Raw genomic sequence first — 15861 nt, 5'->3', positions numbered from 1 at the left:
ATTTCAATAATTTATCGATTTTCCTAATATTTTCCAACGTGAAACATTATGTAACTGGTCATAGATCAAGGACACATAAATGCTAGTTTCAGCTCTCAGATCTATAAAGCCAGTAACAACCTTCCTAGCGAAAATGCCTAACATCCTCCTTGCAAAACATCTTGCCTAGGTGTGACTGAGGAAACTCTAATCCCTTTAAGAGCCCATGCTGAGTGCCAAGAGCCAGGGCTTTGAAGCCAGATGGACCTGGATGTGAAGCTCAGCTCAGTCACCTCGGGTTTCACTAAAGCTAACTAGCTAACCAACGTTGCACCAAACATGCTTGTACTGCATCCGTTTAATCAACACCACTCCCTGTAAGGCAGGCATTATTATTTTCCCTGTTTTATAAACAAGGAAATTGAGGTTTGTAAGAGAAATTTTAAAACAAGTCATAAATCTTTAAGAGGATAGGGCTGAGGTTCAAACCTTGAAGTTCTATTTGCAGCCCATCCTCGTAACTGCTATGCTTGACTTCGTCTTCATGTGAAAGAGCCCTTCTGACTTTTCTCACCTATGAAACAATAGTAACAAGAGTGATGAGTAAGGGGGTTTGATGGGAATTCATTTAAGGGGTGAGTACTTGGCAGGCATATAGGAGGGATTTCATCCACGTTCTCTACTTGCCTCTGCTAGCATATAGCAGGGGCTGCTGAAAAGTTTGAAAGCCTGTTGTTTTGTTCTGTCATAAAGGTCTGGTTCTGAATTAAGAGTTTCCCTAGCGCCTCAGAGCTTGAGTTGGGGGATAGGTATGACCTCGAAAGGGGTTGCTTTTGCTTGGTTGCTAGGATTAGAAACCCACTAATAGAAACTCAAGTGAAATAGAGGTTTACCTTTTTTTTTAATAATTGAAATATATTTGATTTACAATGTTGTGTTTGTTTCAGTTACAGCAAAGTGAGTCATATATATATATATATATATATTCTGTTTTAGATTCTTTTTCATTATAAGTCATTACAAGATATTGAGTATAGTTCCCTGGGCTATACAATAGGTCCTTGTTGGTTATCTATTTTGCACACACACACACACACACACACACACACACACACACACACACACACGTATATATGTGTGTATATGTTAATCCCAAACTCCTAATTTATCCCTCCTCCCACTTTCCCCTCTGGTAACCATAAGTTTGTTTTCTATGTCTGTGAGTCTATTTCTGTTTTGTAAATAAATTCATTTGTATCATATTTTAGATTCTGCATATACGTGATATCGTATGATACTTGTCTTTCTCTGTCTGACTTACTTCACTTAGTATGATAATTTCTAGGTCCATCCATGTTCCTGCAAATGGCATTATTTCATCCTTTTTCTGGCTGAGTAATATTCTATTGTGTATATATTAGTATGTATACATCTTTATCCATTCATCTGTCAATGGAGGGGTTTATCTTAACAATAGTTAAAAGGCACTTCCTCTGTCCAGCTCTTACTCTGCTTCTCTCTTCATCTGACCCACTTCCTCCACAAGACTAGATTTCTGCACCCAAAAAGCCTAGAGGTCACTCATTTATGATCCTGGCTTCCCTGGAAAGGAATCTTCATGGTCTTGTAGGTCCACTGGCCGACAGACCCTCTGTGTTGTGAGACAAAGCTTGTCCAGTGAGCAGTGGCCAGGAACTAGGTTACCTAGTACAAATGTGGGCCAGAGCAGGGAGACATTCACAGAACAATCTTTGGTATTGACGTGGCTTGAGATATTCAGCTACTCACATGGTAGACAAAACCTAGACACCGAGATTTCACAGCTGTAACTCGAGTCTCAGGGGTAGTGCCTGCATCTCCCGCCAGGATCTAGCACCACGATGGGCACATAACAAGGGCTGCCCTCTGCCCCCAGTGCAGGCCTGGCCATAGGCAACCACCCAGGCCCAGATGGAAAAGAGGGGACCTAGTGACCAGAGGCCTGGGTGTCCTGGCAGGAGCAGGCCCTGCTGGGTCAGTTTCCTGCTGGTTTCTGGAAACTGTCATGTCCACCAGGGAGCAGGGTGGGACATGTCCTGTCTTTGAGACACCTTCTTAGAAGTAGGACTAATTAGATTGAACCACTGGTCGGGGGAGAGGGTGGATCAAGTGAAAGGGAGAGGAGTTTAGTGGGAGCTGCTGAGGGCTGGGATATTGGCCCCAGGGCCCTCTTCTCTGGACCATGGTCCAGGGAACACGGAAGAAACAGGATCAGCCTGGGACTCATCTTTCAGTAAATGCGAGGGACCATTTTGTTTGTGTTGGTGGTGTTGGGACGCAACCCTCACACCTTTCTCTGAATCACACTTCCACAGACATCCTAGCTCTTGGAATCTTTTTATATGGAAGTTCTTTTAGGTGTTTTTCATTTTCAGTTTTTAAAATGTCCTGTTCTCGCCTGGCCTAGTTCTCAGACACTTCAGGACAGGAAAGAGGAGGAAGAAGAAAGCAGTCGTGTTCACACTCCTGAGAGAGGCATCTGCCAGGTTCCCTCTCCAGGGTGATCTTTTCATCTAATCATATTTTCAAACAGCCTCCCTCTGGAGAAAGAAGCAGAGAGATGTCTCCTAATGGCCCCACACTGATTGGAAGTCGCTTCCTGGGACCTGCCGTCTCCGTCGTGCTAGAGTCTGAGGAAGGAGGAAAAAGGAGTGGGGACTTCAATAACCTTCTGACTATGTCAGAGGGAAGGGTTCTAATGTCGTCCTGAAATTTCCTCAATACTCACACCTCCTTGAAAGTCTAATAACTCTTGTACTCAGAGGCCTATTTCCAGAGCGTGGGTTAACTAAGCACTGGGCATTGAGTCACTCTTTGGAAGCACTGACTTCAAAGAAGCCACAGGGAAGAAAACTCTGTGTATGAGGAGAAAACTGGGATAACAGAAGTGGCAAAGCTCACAGAGCATCAGAGCACGGCCCCTGGGGCAGCAGGCCCTACAGACCAGGCTCCCCCACCTCCTGCCAGGCCATGTCCTCTCTCCATCCACCAAAGAGCTGCTCCCTGGACACTTCCCTGTTTAAAGCCTTCAACAATTAGGCAATATGATGGAAAACAATCCCATTCAAGATAGCTACAGAAAATGTAAAACACATAGTCATAAACTGAACAGGAAATGTGCAGGATCTCTTTGAAGAAAACGCTAATATTCCACTGTGAGGCATTAAAAAAAAGATGGTAAATGTAGAGAAATACCTATTGCTAGGTGGGACAACTCGATAATGTAAAGATACAAGCTCCCCACCCCAAAAAAATTATTATGAAATTTCAGGAGGTTGGGATTTTTTTTATTGATGTTTCGACCAAATCACTTTAAATTTTTCTGTTAAAGTAAATTTGTAAGAATATCCAGGAAAAAAAATCTGGTAAGGAAGAATAATGAGAGGGCTATTCCCCACCAATAAACAATGTATTGGAAATATACAAAAATTAGTGTGGTACTGGCAACAGAGTAGAGAGATGGGAAAAAACGAAACATAGTAAAAACTCCAGATGCAAGTGCAGGTACATAAAATAATTTTGCAGATACGAAATTTTTTAAAAAGAAACAAGAAAATCAATAGGGCCATTTACAGCAATATGAATGGACATAAAGATTATCATACTAGGTGAAGTAAGTCAGACAAAGACAAATATATGATATCACTCATATGTGGGATCTAAAAAATGATACAAATGAACTTATTTACAAAAACAGAAATAGACTCACAGACATAGAAAAACTTATGGTTACCAAAGGGGAAAGCGTAGGGGAAGGATAGATTAGGAGTTTGGGATTAACATAAACACACTACTATATATAAAACAGATAAAAAAGACCTACTGTATAGCACAGGGAACTATATTAAATATCTTGTAATAACACATAATGGAAAAGAATCTGAAAAATAAGATACATATACACGTATAACTGAATCACTTTGTATACCTGAAACTAACACAACATTGTAAATCGACTATACTTCAAAAAAAAAAAATCAATGAGAAAAGAATGAACTATTCATTAGATGGTGTCAGGAAAGTTTACTAACCATTAGGTAGAAAAAAATTGCTAGTGTCAAGCACAAGACCACAGGAAGGCTAATAGATTCAGTCAATAAAGAAAGAAGCTCTTTTTAGATTCCGATAGTTTAGGACTTTCACAGTTAGCAGAAGGAAGTAACCAAGGGTGCCAGTTCCCTGGGGCCGTTGTGCAGGGCAACCCGGAAACAAAAGGGACCAGGTGACAGCAACGCTAAGACAGGACACCCTAGTGAGAAGCCCATATCAGGCAACTATGTTTCATAGCTTCCAGCTGTGCCCAAAGGGAGGTGACACCGAAAGCCTCAAACCTCATCAGAACTTGGCCCTGGGAAGCTGCCCTTAAGAGACAGAGAATGGAGTGAGAAATAACCCTGTAGCTGCTCAGGCTCCCAAGGCGCTCTGCCAGGATACAGATCGGCTGCGTTCAAGACCTGCCCAGGTGGCCTATGGAGACACATGTGCTGTCCTGGGTGCCAGCACAGAGCTGTTCCCCTACAGCTACTTCACAAGTCCTCCAGGATAAATTTCATGTGGTTTAAAGATTTAAAGGAAAAAATAAATAAATGCACTGGAGAAAAATATAGGTAAAATATATGTTTAATGTTGAGCTGAGATGGCCTTACTAAGAATGATATTGAAAGCAGAAAACATTTTTAAGGAGCTAAATTAGGACTTCCCTGGTGGTGCAGTGGTTAGGAATCCGCCTGCCAATGCAGGGGACACGGGTTCGAGCCCTGGTCCAGGAAGATCCCACATGTTGCAGAGCAACTAAGCCCATGCGCCACAACTACTGAGCCTGTGCTCTAGAGCCCATGCGCCACAACTACTGAAGCCCGCATGCCTAGAGCCCGTGCTCCGCAACAAGAGGAGCTACTGCAATGAGAAGCCCATGCACCACAATGAAGAGTAGTCCCCGCTCGCCACTACTAGAGAAAGCCTGCATGCAGTAACAAAGACCCAAAACAGCCAAAAATAAATTAATTAAATAAATAATTTTTTTTAAAAGCTAGATTAATTACATAAAAAGATTTTGTAGATTAAAGAACTTTAAATGCCAGTATTATGATTAAATTTTCTTACTTAACTTTTTTACTCAGAGTTTCATAGTGCCTTTATTTTCTTCTCTAGTGTCTTCATTTATTCATCTTCATTTTAAAACTTATTTCATTATATGAGTATGAATAATGCTTATATGCGTATATGAATGCTTATATGAATAAGCAGTCGAGTTCTCTCTTTTCTAGAACCTTCCAGTTGGAGTAGTAGTCCCAGCATGAGTGTAATTATAGGACAGCTTTTAATGCTCTCCCACATAGAATCCCCTATTTTCAGTGTCCCATGTCTTCTTCCTTCTTAGTTTGTGCCCTTTTTTTCATGGAGTACATCCTGAAATAAATTTCTAGGAAAGGGTGAATGTGGGGTAACATATCTGAGTCCCTTATGTCTACATCTAGCTTTATTCTACCAACCCCACCTTCTCCCCCTGCCACACACACACACACACACACACACACACACACACACACTTAATTGACAGTTTTCCTGAGTATGGTTTAAAATAAACTTCTCTTAGAATTTAAATGCTTTACTCCATTTTCTTCTAAATTTCATTGTTGCTCTTGAAAACTCTGATGCCAATCATTTTTATGTTCCTTTGTCTATGTCCTAGTTTTGTTTTTAATGTCTATAATCTCTTGGAATGTTCTCTTTTTCTTTCCTGTTCCAGAGTTTCACAGTGATACAGCCAGTTGTGAGTCTATTACCATTAATTACGCTTGATTCTCAGTGAGTCCTTTGGTGATTCATGGCCTTCAGTTCCGGTAAAATTTTCATCCCTCTGAAAATATCTCTTGTCTATTTCCTCTGTTCTCTCTGTTTGGAACTCCAACTGCTTGGTAGACTAACCCTTTATCCTTTATTTTTTCTCATATTTTGGTCTCTGTCTTTTTGTTCTACTTTCTAGGGCATTTTCTACTACTTCTATTTCAATTATTTCACTGATTTTTTTTTTGCTTGATTTTGGAAATCATATTTAAAATTTTCAAGATCTCTTTTTATTCTCTGAATTCCCCTCCTGTATCTTCATGGTTCTCAACCTTGGCCGCACATTAGAACTACCTGGGACTTTTGAACAACCCTGATGAGGCCACATCCTATCCAATTATATCAAAATCTTAGGGGATAAGACCCAGACATCCATATTTTTCAAAGCTCTCCAGTTGATACCAATTTTGTCTTAGTTTGAGAACCACTGTATTATCTTGTTTCTGTCTTGACCTATAATATCTTTTTCATCAATATCATATTAATATTAAATATTACATAGTCAATTATCTATTTATCTATCTTATCTGCTTAAATATAATCCCTGTCCTATAGGTATAATTCTCAGGTACATACCTCAGCAGGCATAATTCTCAGGCCACAGTCTAAGGCATGTAAATATATATATATGGCCATAATTCAATTTAATTTCTATTTCCAGCCTCTATTGTGCAGGTTGAAGAAACTCAATCTGAGTGGACTCAATTTGTTTCAGTTCTGGGTTTAGACATGCAATATCTTTTGAATCTCCCTTGGGTTACTTGTAAGGGAGAGGAAAGAAATGTGCTTGGTCACTATTTTTAAACCAAGGCACCTCTTGAATAAATTGGATGTCAAAATGAAGTGGGGTCATCAACTTTTGTTTTTCCTCTCAGCTTCCTTTATGCTAAGAAATAGATGTCATTGGTTCAGATACCACACATATATTAACACATATATCTTATCTTTTAAAAAAGTTCATTTGTGCCTTTGTCTCATCCCTTCAGTAGATTGTATCTTTCCCTCTAGAAAGGAGGAACTTCGTGTTATGCATTTAAAGTTCCCAGTACTGTATGTTACATGTAACAGTCTTTTTTTTTTACATTGAATACTGTGTCTTTGTGAGACAGGCTGGGACCTGGGACCCTTTGCTGCAGTGCTGCAATGCTTACACCTGGACAAACATCTCCTTGAGCAACAAAACACAAAGAAACTATGAGGGACTAAACATAACTGCACACATGCACAGCTGGGGCAAATTCTGGACAACAAGACACAGAGAGACCAAAAAGCCCAGCTGCCACTTCTGAAGGGCCGAGAGCAAAAGCAGGGTACTGTGCATGCCCCCTGCACACAACACCACAAAAGGGGTGGGCAAACCACCTATGCTACCCCTCTGGCCCGACCACTGGGCACACCCCTACCCTCACCCCATGTGCGGAAACAGCTCAACCCCCCTCAGGGAGTGAGCTAACAAGGGAAACTGTTATTTGTTCTCGCTCCCGGCCTGCAGCAGGGGCCCCACTAAAGCCTTGCCAGAGTTTCTTGTCTGGCCTCTGATCGATTTCTATTGATTAAGGAGGCAAAGAACCCTGGTTAGTATCATTTGTTGTAGGTATCAGTGCAGGTGTTCATAGGCTAGTCTGTGCTCAAAGTAGTTGTGATAAAATGCTTTTAAAGTCAAGCACACACACCCACATGCACAGACACACTTTCGCTCTCAAACACACGTACATACACACAATCTTTTTTCCTCAACCTATTCCAGATTGCCTCAGTTCATGAAGCTTTTACCATCCCAACTGCTTCTCCATGGTCCGGGAGGCAGCGTGCTGTTATAGCTGTGCTAACCACTCCCTGAGAAAGGACAGCGAGAAGGACTCCCCAGATCCCGGGGCGGATGATGGGGTTGTCCTTGGCAGGGCTGGAAACCAAACTCAGATCTCTGCCTTTTCCTCCTGTGATTCAGGCAGCTCTGGTATTTATACCATATTTTCAGAACAGTGAGGATAATGTGCCCTATCATGTTAGGAGACCATTATACTGATACATTAGGTTCTGAATATATTTTTAACCCACACCTAGGCATTCTTCAAGCTGATTTATGAGTTAAACCCCAGTGTAGCTTGGCCAGAGATAGATAGACTAACTACGTCTTGTGTGGGAATTCCACGTTCACAGAGAAGCCCAAAAGTCTTGTAGATCAAATTTTATTGCTGTTGCATTATCTCACTCAGACTATAATGAAGGGATCTAAGTGATGTGCTCCCAAAAGTTGAGCTCTTGAATTTAATGATCCTGTAACTACGTGGATTGATTTCTCATATCCGCAAATCTATTTTAAAATAATGTTATAGTTCATTTGAAAGAGTTGTAAACTTATTTCCTGGAAAGTTTGGCTAGCCTGGATGGTAGGATTCCTCCTCTGTCCCAAGATTAACTCTCTGGCCACCCTTGGGGGAGGGAAAGTCAGGGTTTGTCTTACTGTCACTCTGGGAAAGTAGCCATCTGTGTGTGGGTCCCCCTCCTGCTTGGTGGTTCACTGTGAACACAAGGTCAACATCCATCAGGTGACAGGCTTGCTCCCTCCATAATTCCCTGCTTACCTTCCCCTCATTTCCCAAACAGAATACACGTGTCCCTAATGAGAATTTTTTTAATTTAATGTGTTTTTATTGATGCATTATTTACTTCTTTCTCTTTTATAATTATTGTGTAAAAGTCTCACCAAATGTCAGTTGATACATACTGTTCACCACTCATCATATTTATATTACTTTTGCCTCACTTTGCCTTTTTTTTTTTCTTTTATACTTAAAAAAAATTATTTTATTTATTTTCGGCTGCGTTGGGTCTTTGCTGTTGCACACAGGCTTTCTCTAGTTGTGGTGAGCAGGTGCTACTCTTCGTTGTGGCGCGTGGGCTTCTCACTGCGGTGGCTTCTCTTGTTGCAGAGCACGGGCTCTAGGTGTGCGGGCTTCAGCAGTTGTGGCTCTTGGGCTCCAGAACACAGGCTCAGTAGTTGTGGCACAGGGGCTCTAGAGCACAGGCTTCAGTAGCTGTGGCACGTGGACTCAGTAGTTGTGGCTCGCGGGCTCTAGAGCACAGGCTCAGTAGTTGTGGTGCACGGGTTTCATTGCTCCATGGCATGTGGGATCTTCCCGGACCAGGGCTCAAACCCGTGTCCCCTGCATTGGCAGGAGGATTCTTAACCACTGCGCCACCAGGGGAGTCCCTGCCTTTGTTTTTTTTTTAAATTTTGATACATACATGTAATTTCATGTAAAATAAACATAATTATACTTCATATATTATGGGTGATTTTTTTTAAAAATAAGATGAAAAGACCCAGTATTTTTCTTCTACTTTGTTTCTTGCTCTCCTTCTCCACCTCCTCCTATTCCTCCCACATTAGCACCAACCAGGTAACCCACAGTAACAACCTAATGTGTGTCATCCATGTTTTTCTCCATGCTTATATAACCACACACACACACACACACACACACACACACACACACACACACACACCACACACACATTTGTTTCACATATATGGGATTGTATGACATAATTCCCTGCCTGTGTTATTCTTACTCAACAAAATTTGATAGAAATATTTCCAAGATAAGTAGAATTTTAATTATAATTCTAATATAATTCTATAATTATAATTCCATAACGCTATAGAATTCTAATTATATAATTCCAAAATAAGTATAATTCTAATTCATCCTTCTTAATAGCTATGTGCAAGACTCTGTGGTGTTCTAGAGTCATCTCGTATTGAATATTCACCTCTCACAAGAGCTAGTTATTAAATACTCAAGAATTTTGTAAGCTAGGTATAAATGCTAAGTAGCTTGACATACTCTGTGGTGGGAGAATTTACACCATGGAAATTGGCAAATGCTGCAAATCGGAGGCTTTGTTTTTTCAGAGAGCTAGCACGCCACTGGTGAAAGTTTACAATAATTTTACACAGCCAATCACCTTTTGAATGGCTGTTCATTTTATTTCTCTTTTCTATTTCTTTTCTGTTTTTCCCCCCACTATGAACAATGCTATAATAAACTCGGAGGAGTTGAGCAGGGATTTACTGAAGAGGTTTGGGCAGTTGCCCCAAAGTCATTCTGAGTCCAGACAGGACAGGATAACAGAGGAGTATAGGCATCAGACCCCGACCTCAGCTGCCTTATTGTCCCCTGGCTGCCTCCATTTTTAAGAATGCCCTACTCGGACACTTCCTATGGGGTGTCCTGTGGGGGTGACCTCTCCTCCTTCCTTCCATGTCATAGTCACCTCTATTTAAGCCACTCCTGCCTGTTGTCCTTAGCTGCCTCCCCTACCCTTAACATTCTGAGGAAGACCCACACAGAATAACAAAGGCACAGTCCCCTGGGTTTTGAAAGTCCTGCAGCTTGTGGATTGCGGTGGTGTGGAGCTGGGTGGAGATGGGACGGAGTTGTTCCACGGGGTTAAGCTTTTTTCAGGAAGCCACAGTACAGCTTTACGTGGCTGATCCCCACAGCTCCATCTCTGGCCCACGTCTATTTCCCAAGCTCCTGTTCTTTGTTTCCAAGCGTCTGCTGAGCAGATCCACTCATAGCCCACCAGCAACTCACACTCAACAAACATCTCCAGCCTAGAACCCCTCCTCTCTCCCTCTCTGCCTTTTACCAACACCACGGCTTTGAGCAGTGCTGCCATTTCTTCATTTGTGTGTACGGAGAATGTTCATCTCTGCTTAAATGATATGCATGTAGGGACTTCCCAGGCAGTTCAGTGGTTAAGACACCGAGCTTCCACTGCAGGGGGTACAGGTTCGATCCCTGGTTGGGGAACTAAGATCCCACATGCTGTGCAGCACGGCCAAAAGAAATAATAAATTTTTAAAAATGATATTCATGTAAAAAGCCTAGATGTTCAGCAAATGTTAGTTCCTTCTCCCTCCTGCCCTTCCTTCCTTTCCTCTCTCTTTTCTGGAGGAAGAGAAGTCTCAATTTAGGGGTGAAAAGTTCGTAAAGTTGCCAAAGAGAATGTGCTTGCACTTAAAGTCAGACAGAGAAGCCAAGCTTGACTGTTTCAAGAGGAAACTGACACTCAGAGTTGATACATTTTACGGCTCTTTTATTGACCAAGACTCAAGGAGGAGGTGAGATGAGGTGGGTGTGAGGAAGGAGTGGACTGGGCTCATCCTGCCTGTCCTGTCACCAGCTACAAAGGGGCTCCAATCCAGAGTCCATTGGAGTTGATTATGCACCTTAGGACATTGGCCAGGCTGGGGCAGATGGCATTGTTTGAAGCCATCTAAATCAGAAAAAAAAAAAAAAAACGTTTCTCTTGAGTTTCAGTTTTCCTCCATTTGAAAACCACCAAAGGCTGCAGGCCCATCTATCAGCCCCTGAAGCACCACATCCATCCTCCCATTATCTCCTGAGCGGGGTCGTTGGAAAAAAGCTCATAAAACATGTGAGGATTGAACATAATTATTTAATAGGCTGTCAGAAGGCTGAGAACACCAGAGCCCAACAGCATACCAGGAAAAGTGGAAGATCGCTCATGGGAGAAGTTTGTGGTTTTGAAGCAGAAAAGAAAAAGACAATAAAAAAATATGCTGGAAATACAGCTAGAATATGTTTTTCCTATAATAGTGAGTCAGTGCTTTTAGAAGTGTGTCTAAAAAAGTGCTTTAAAATTGAGCACCTACTGTGTGCAAGATGCTGTTCTAAATATGGAGATTCAAAGGTGTTTAAGACACAGTGCTGGTCTGCTGACTCAGCTGTCCTTCCGTCTGGGGTCAGACAGAGGTGCGCTCAAATCACAGCTCCACCACTGACTTGACTTTGGTTGAGGCATTTTCATCTCCCCGAGCTTCTGCTTGCTGATCAGCAAAATGGGGGTAATGATTCCATTTTGTAAGAATAAGACATAACATGTGTAAAGCTCTTTGCATACTGCCTGGTACTTGGTAAATGATCAACAGACCTCAGTTCTCTCCTGCTCCACCCCAGTTTCTCCGACCTCTCCCATCAACAAGCCATCTGTCTATTTATTTCACTGCTGTGTTCCCAGTGCCAGAGGAGTACACCCTGGCACTCGGGGAGGGTAGGGATGGTGGGTAGTCAAAGCACAAAGCTGCACTTCAGCAGAAATAACTGAAAATGTTCCGAAGAGGACTAGAGAAAACAAGAAGAATGGGGAACGGAAACTGTCAAAAGATTCCCGCATTTAGTCCAGAGAAGACTCAGGGCTTGGTTAGGAGGGCTGGAAGCTTGTATTCATACATGTAGAAGGCTGTTGTGTGGGTGGGAAGAGAGCCTTGATGGGTGTGGACCTAGACACAGATTTCAGCGCGGTGGCAGAGCCACCAAGGTGCAGAGAGGCACCCTCCGGCGGGGGTGAGGGGTGAGCTGGAGGCTGGAGGGTGGCAGGTAGAGTTATGAGGAGAGGGGGCTCAGGTGCTGCAGGCTGGGAAGGGGGAGAGACGACCTTTACCCCGTTCAAGGCTGAAAGCTCTGATTCTGAGAATTCTGCTCTATTAGAAACACTTACTCAATATGTTATAATAACCTATAATGGAAAAGAATCTAAAAAAGCATATAGGGCTTCCCTGGTGGCGCAGTGTTTGAGAGTCCGCCTGCCGATGCGGGGCACACGGGTTCGTGCCCCAGTCCGGGAAGATCCCACACGCCGCGGAGCGGCTGGGCCCGTGAGCCATGGCCGCTGAGCCTGCGCGTCCAGAGCCTGTGCTCCGCAACGGAAGAGGCCACAACAGTGAGAGGCCCGTGTACCGCAAAACAAACAAACAAACAAACAAATAAGTAAGCATATATATGTACATATATATATGAAAAGAATATATTGATATATATACATATAACTGAATCACTTTGCTGTATACCTGAAACTAGCACAACATTGTAAATCAACTATATTTCAATAAAAATTAAAAAAAAAAGAAACAGCTGTCTAAAGAGGTCAATGGTTATCAGTTGTGGCCATTCCAAACCCCACTTGGAATTTTCCACTTCCTAAATAATGGTGCAAAACTTTGTTGTTCAAGATGATATTAACCACCATTTAACTCAGCCCCTAGGCTGGTCTGCTTGTAGTTTCTCAAATGTTCCAGCAGTCTCCTTGCTTCTAGCCCTCACTCACACCGTTCCTCCTCCCTCGATTGCCAACTCTGTCCTCTCAAACTGTCTTTCCAAGTCATGCCCATTCCTCGTGGTCCAGCTGAAATCTATTAGGAAGCTTCCCAGATCCCTGCAGGGGCAATCTGCACCTCCTCTTCTCTCTGTCCACAGTATTTTCCTTTTAGGTGTAGTAGAGATCTCTGGGGGATAACTCTCTCCCACCCTAGATTGGGAGCTTCTGGCCTCTCACAGAAGCTTAATGTTATTTATTCTCATTTCCTGCCCCCTCAAAAATTAACGGGTGCTGAGTATTTGACTTTTAATTGCCTGAATAGGGCAAGTAACCACACATTATTATCTCCCCTTTACAAACAAGCAAAGAAAAGCAAAAGAAAACAAGAAAGCAAAACCAAAATTCTGACTTGCATGAGTTTCTTTTTGTCTACCATGACCTCTTCATATTCTGGGTCCATGAAAAAGAGCTATTGTCGACTGAAAAGAAAATGCACAACATAAAGGTGAGAATTATGTTTTATTCAGTGGCCTTACTGAGGACTATAGGCCGGGATAGCAGCCTCTCAGATGGCTCTGAGGGACTGTTCCAAAGAGGCAAGGGAGGAGCCATGATATAGAGGAGTTTTGCAAAAACAAACAAACAAAAAAACCCCAGGTAGTTGAACATGAAAAGATTCCTGCTAATCACACACCCACAAAAAGATAGACATCCCAAGTTAATGAATTTAGTGTTTTTCTATGTATGGGAAAATGCAAGAGTCTGAGCTTTTTGAAATCATTCCTTTGATATGCACCTTAACGATCTAGGGCCAGTATCCTGTTTTTCTCCCAATATCCTTTGTTTACTGAAATGGCAGGTGACATTCTTTGTCCACACTATACTACTTATATTGACTGTGGGACGGTGCTTACTTCCTAGTCTTAGGTTCCCAAATGTCACCTTTACTCATTTGTTCACTATAAGCCCGGCAAATCTCCAGTAGTGAGGAGCACAGTGTTATGAATTATATTTGGGTTCAAGTTCTGGCCCTAGCGCACACTAACAGGATAACCTTCGGTAAGAGAATAGACCTTGGGGACTGTGCCCTGGTTTCCTCATCTGTAACACGGGGTGGATGACAACTTGCTCTCAGGAAGATGTGGGAATCCAACAGAATGCCAGGTACCTTATAAGTCTTAGCAGCTAATACCATTAGTACTAGGTGCAATAATCTCTTCCATGTTGAAGCAGGGCCCTGTGAGGCTCCTGGGCCCAAAAGACTTTCTGTGTCCCCCATTTATTTGATTATAGGAAATCGGCTTCATTCAGCCTCCATGACCTTCCCTGAGTTTCCACGGGCAGATTCAAGCAGTTGTTAATTAGGGAAGGGAGGGGATGCGAGACAAGGGAGGAACAAAGGGTCAGGAGAAACAAGCTCCTGGTTCCCCATCAAGGGACACACACAACAATATCTTTGAGCTGTTTTGCAGATACTGAATCCTCCACCAGGTAGAAGAATTTAACTGTGTGCTGCCCACAAGCACGTAGACCCCAGACCGGTTGGAACCAGTAGGTTGATGATGTTGATCCCACTTACCTCACCACCAACCAATCAGAAGAGTGTCCACAAAATGATCATGGCCTCTTTGAACCAGTACTATAAGACTTCTCACTGCCCTCTCCAAGGGGGGACACACAGTTTTGAGGGCATTAGTCAGCTGTGGTCCCCTTTGCCTGGCAAAGCAATTAAGCTATTTTTTTCCTACTTCACCCAAAACTCTGTCTCTGAGATTTAATTCACTGTCAGGGAACAGAGACTGAATTCGGCTTCAGTGTCAAGCATGTCATGTCAAGCATGTGCTTGGAAAAGGGCAGGAGTCCACCCAGCCCACTGCCCTTGACATCTCAACAGGAACTCAGAAAGGAACATTGGGGTTACTCCCCCTGCAACGCCCGCCTTTGTATTTCTACAAAGCACGTTTCAGCTCCTGGGCTTTCTTTTTCTGAAAAAGAGAAAAGCATGTGTCCTGCAAAGCAAAAGCACCGTTTAAACTCTCTCTTTCATCTACTTTAGTCCTTATAGGAAAGAAGGCACTGTCAGTTTCCCATTGCGAAAGCACAAAGGGAGATTAATAACAATAATAGTTCACGTGGAGATAACGCTCTGTGAAAAATACCCCTCTGTTCTAATTCTCTCAGTTCAGAGAGATGGGGCCTGAGACGCAGTAAAATGGTTATGATTATGAGTCATACACTTGGGGAGATACAGAAATAACTCGATTGTCCCAGAATCCCATCACTTTCCTTACCTGAGTTCTCCATTAAGCTCAATTTGCTTTTCTCAAGCCAAATTTTTAGTGATGACTTAAGCCAGTCCTGAAATTTGAGCCCACAGTACAACCATATCTTTCGGTAAAGTGATCAATGCCTGATCTTATTCAAATTAATGGCTTAGATGTTGTCTCTGCTTCTCCCTGGCTGGGTGATCCCAGGTGAGGCACTAGATGATGCTGGGCCATGATATAGAACAATGGCGTGTTAATGAGACCTTGGTTGTCTAGTCCCTGCCTATGAGGAACAGGGGTTGGCTAAGCTTTTGTCCCTTCCTTCTATCTTTCCTTCCCATTTCCTCTAAGTGCAAATTTAGTGCTTGTTTAGAGATTATCTTCGCTACCAGACAATTGTCTTGATTCAGCCCCTTAATTTTCAAAGGAGAAATTTAACCTTGCTCTCTCCAAGTAGTTTTACCTCAGGTCTTACCAAAGGCTACAAGCATGAATTCTTTTGCATTCCAGTCATGAAAAGAACCTGGTTGATGAGAAATCATGTTTATGGAGGGATGGAGGAATACCTGGTTCCTTCCTTTGTCTGCGTGTTATGAGT

This window comes from Stenella coeruleoalba (assembly GCF_951394435.1).
Source record: "Stenella coeruleoalba genome assembly, chromosome: 8".
Classification (NCBI taxonomy): domain Eukaryota; kingdom Metazoa; phylum Chordata; class Mammalia; order Artiodactyla; family Delphinidae; genus Stenella; species Stenella coeruleoalba.
The sequence above is the reverse complement of the archived record's forward strand: the minus strand, read 5'-3'. Positions refer to the sequence as shown.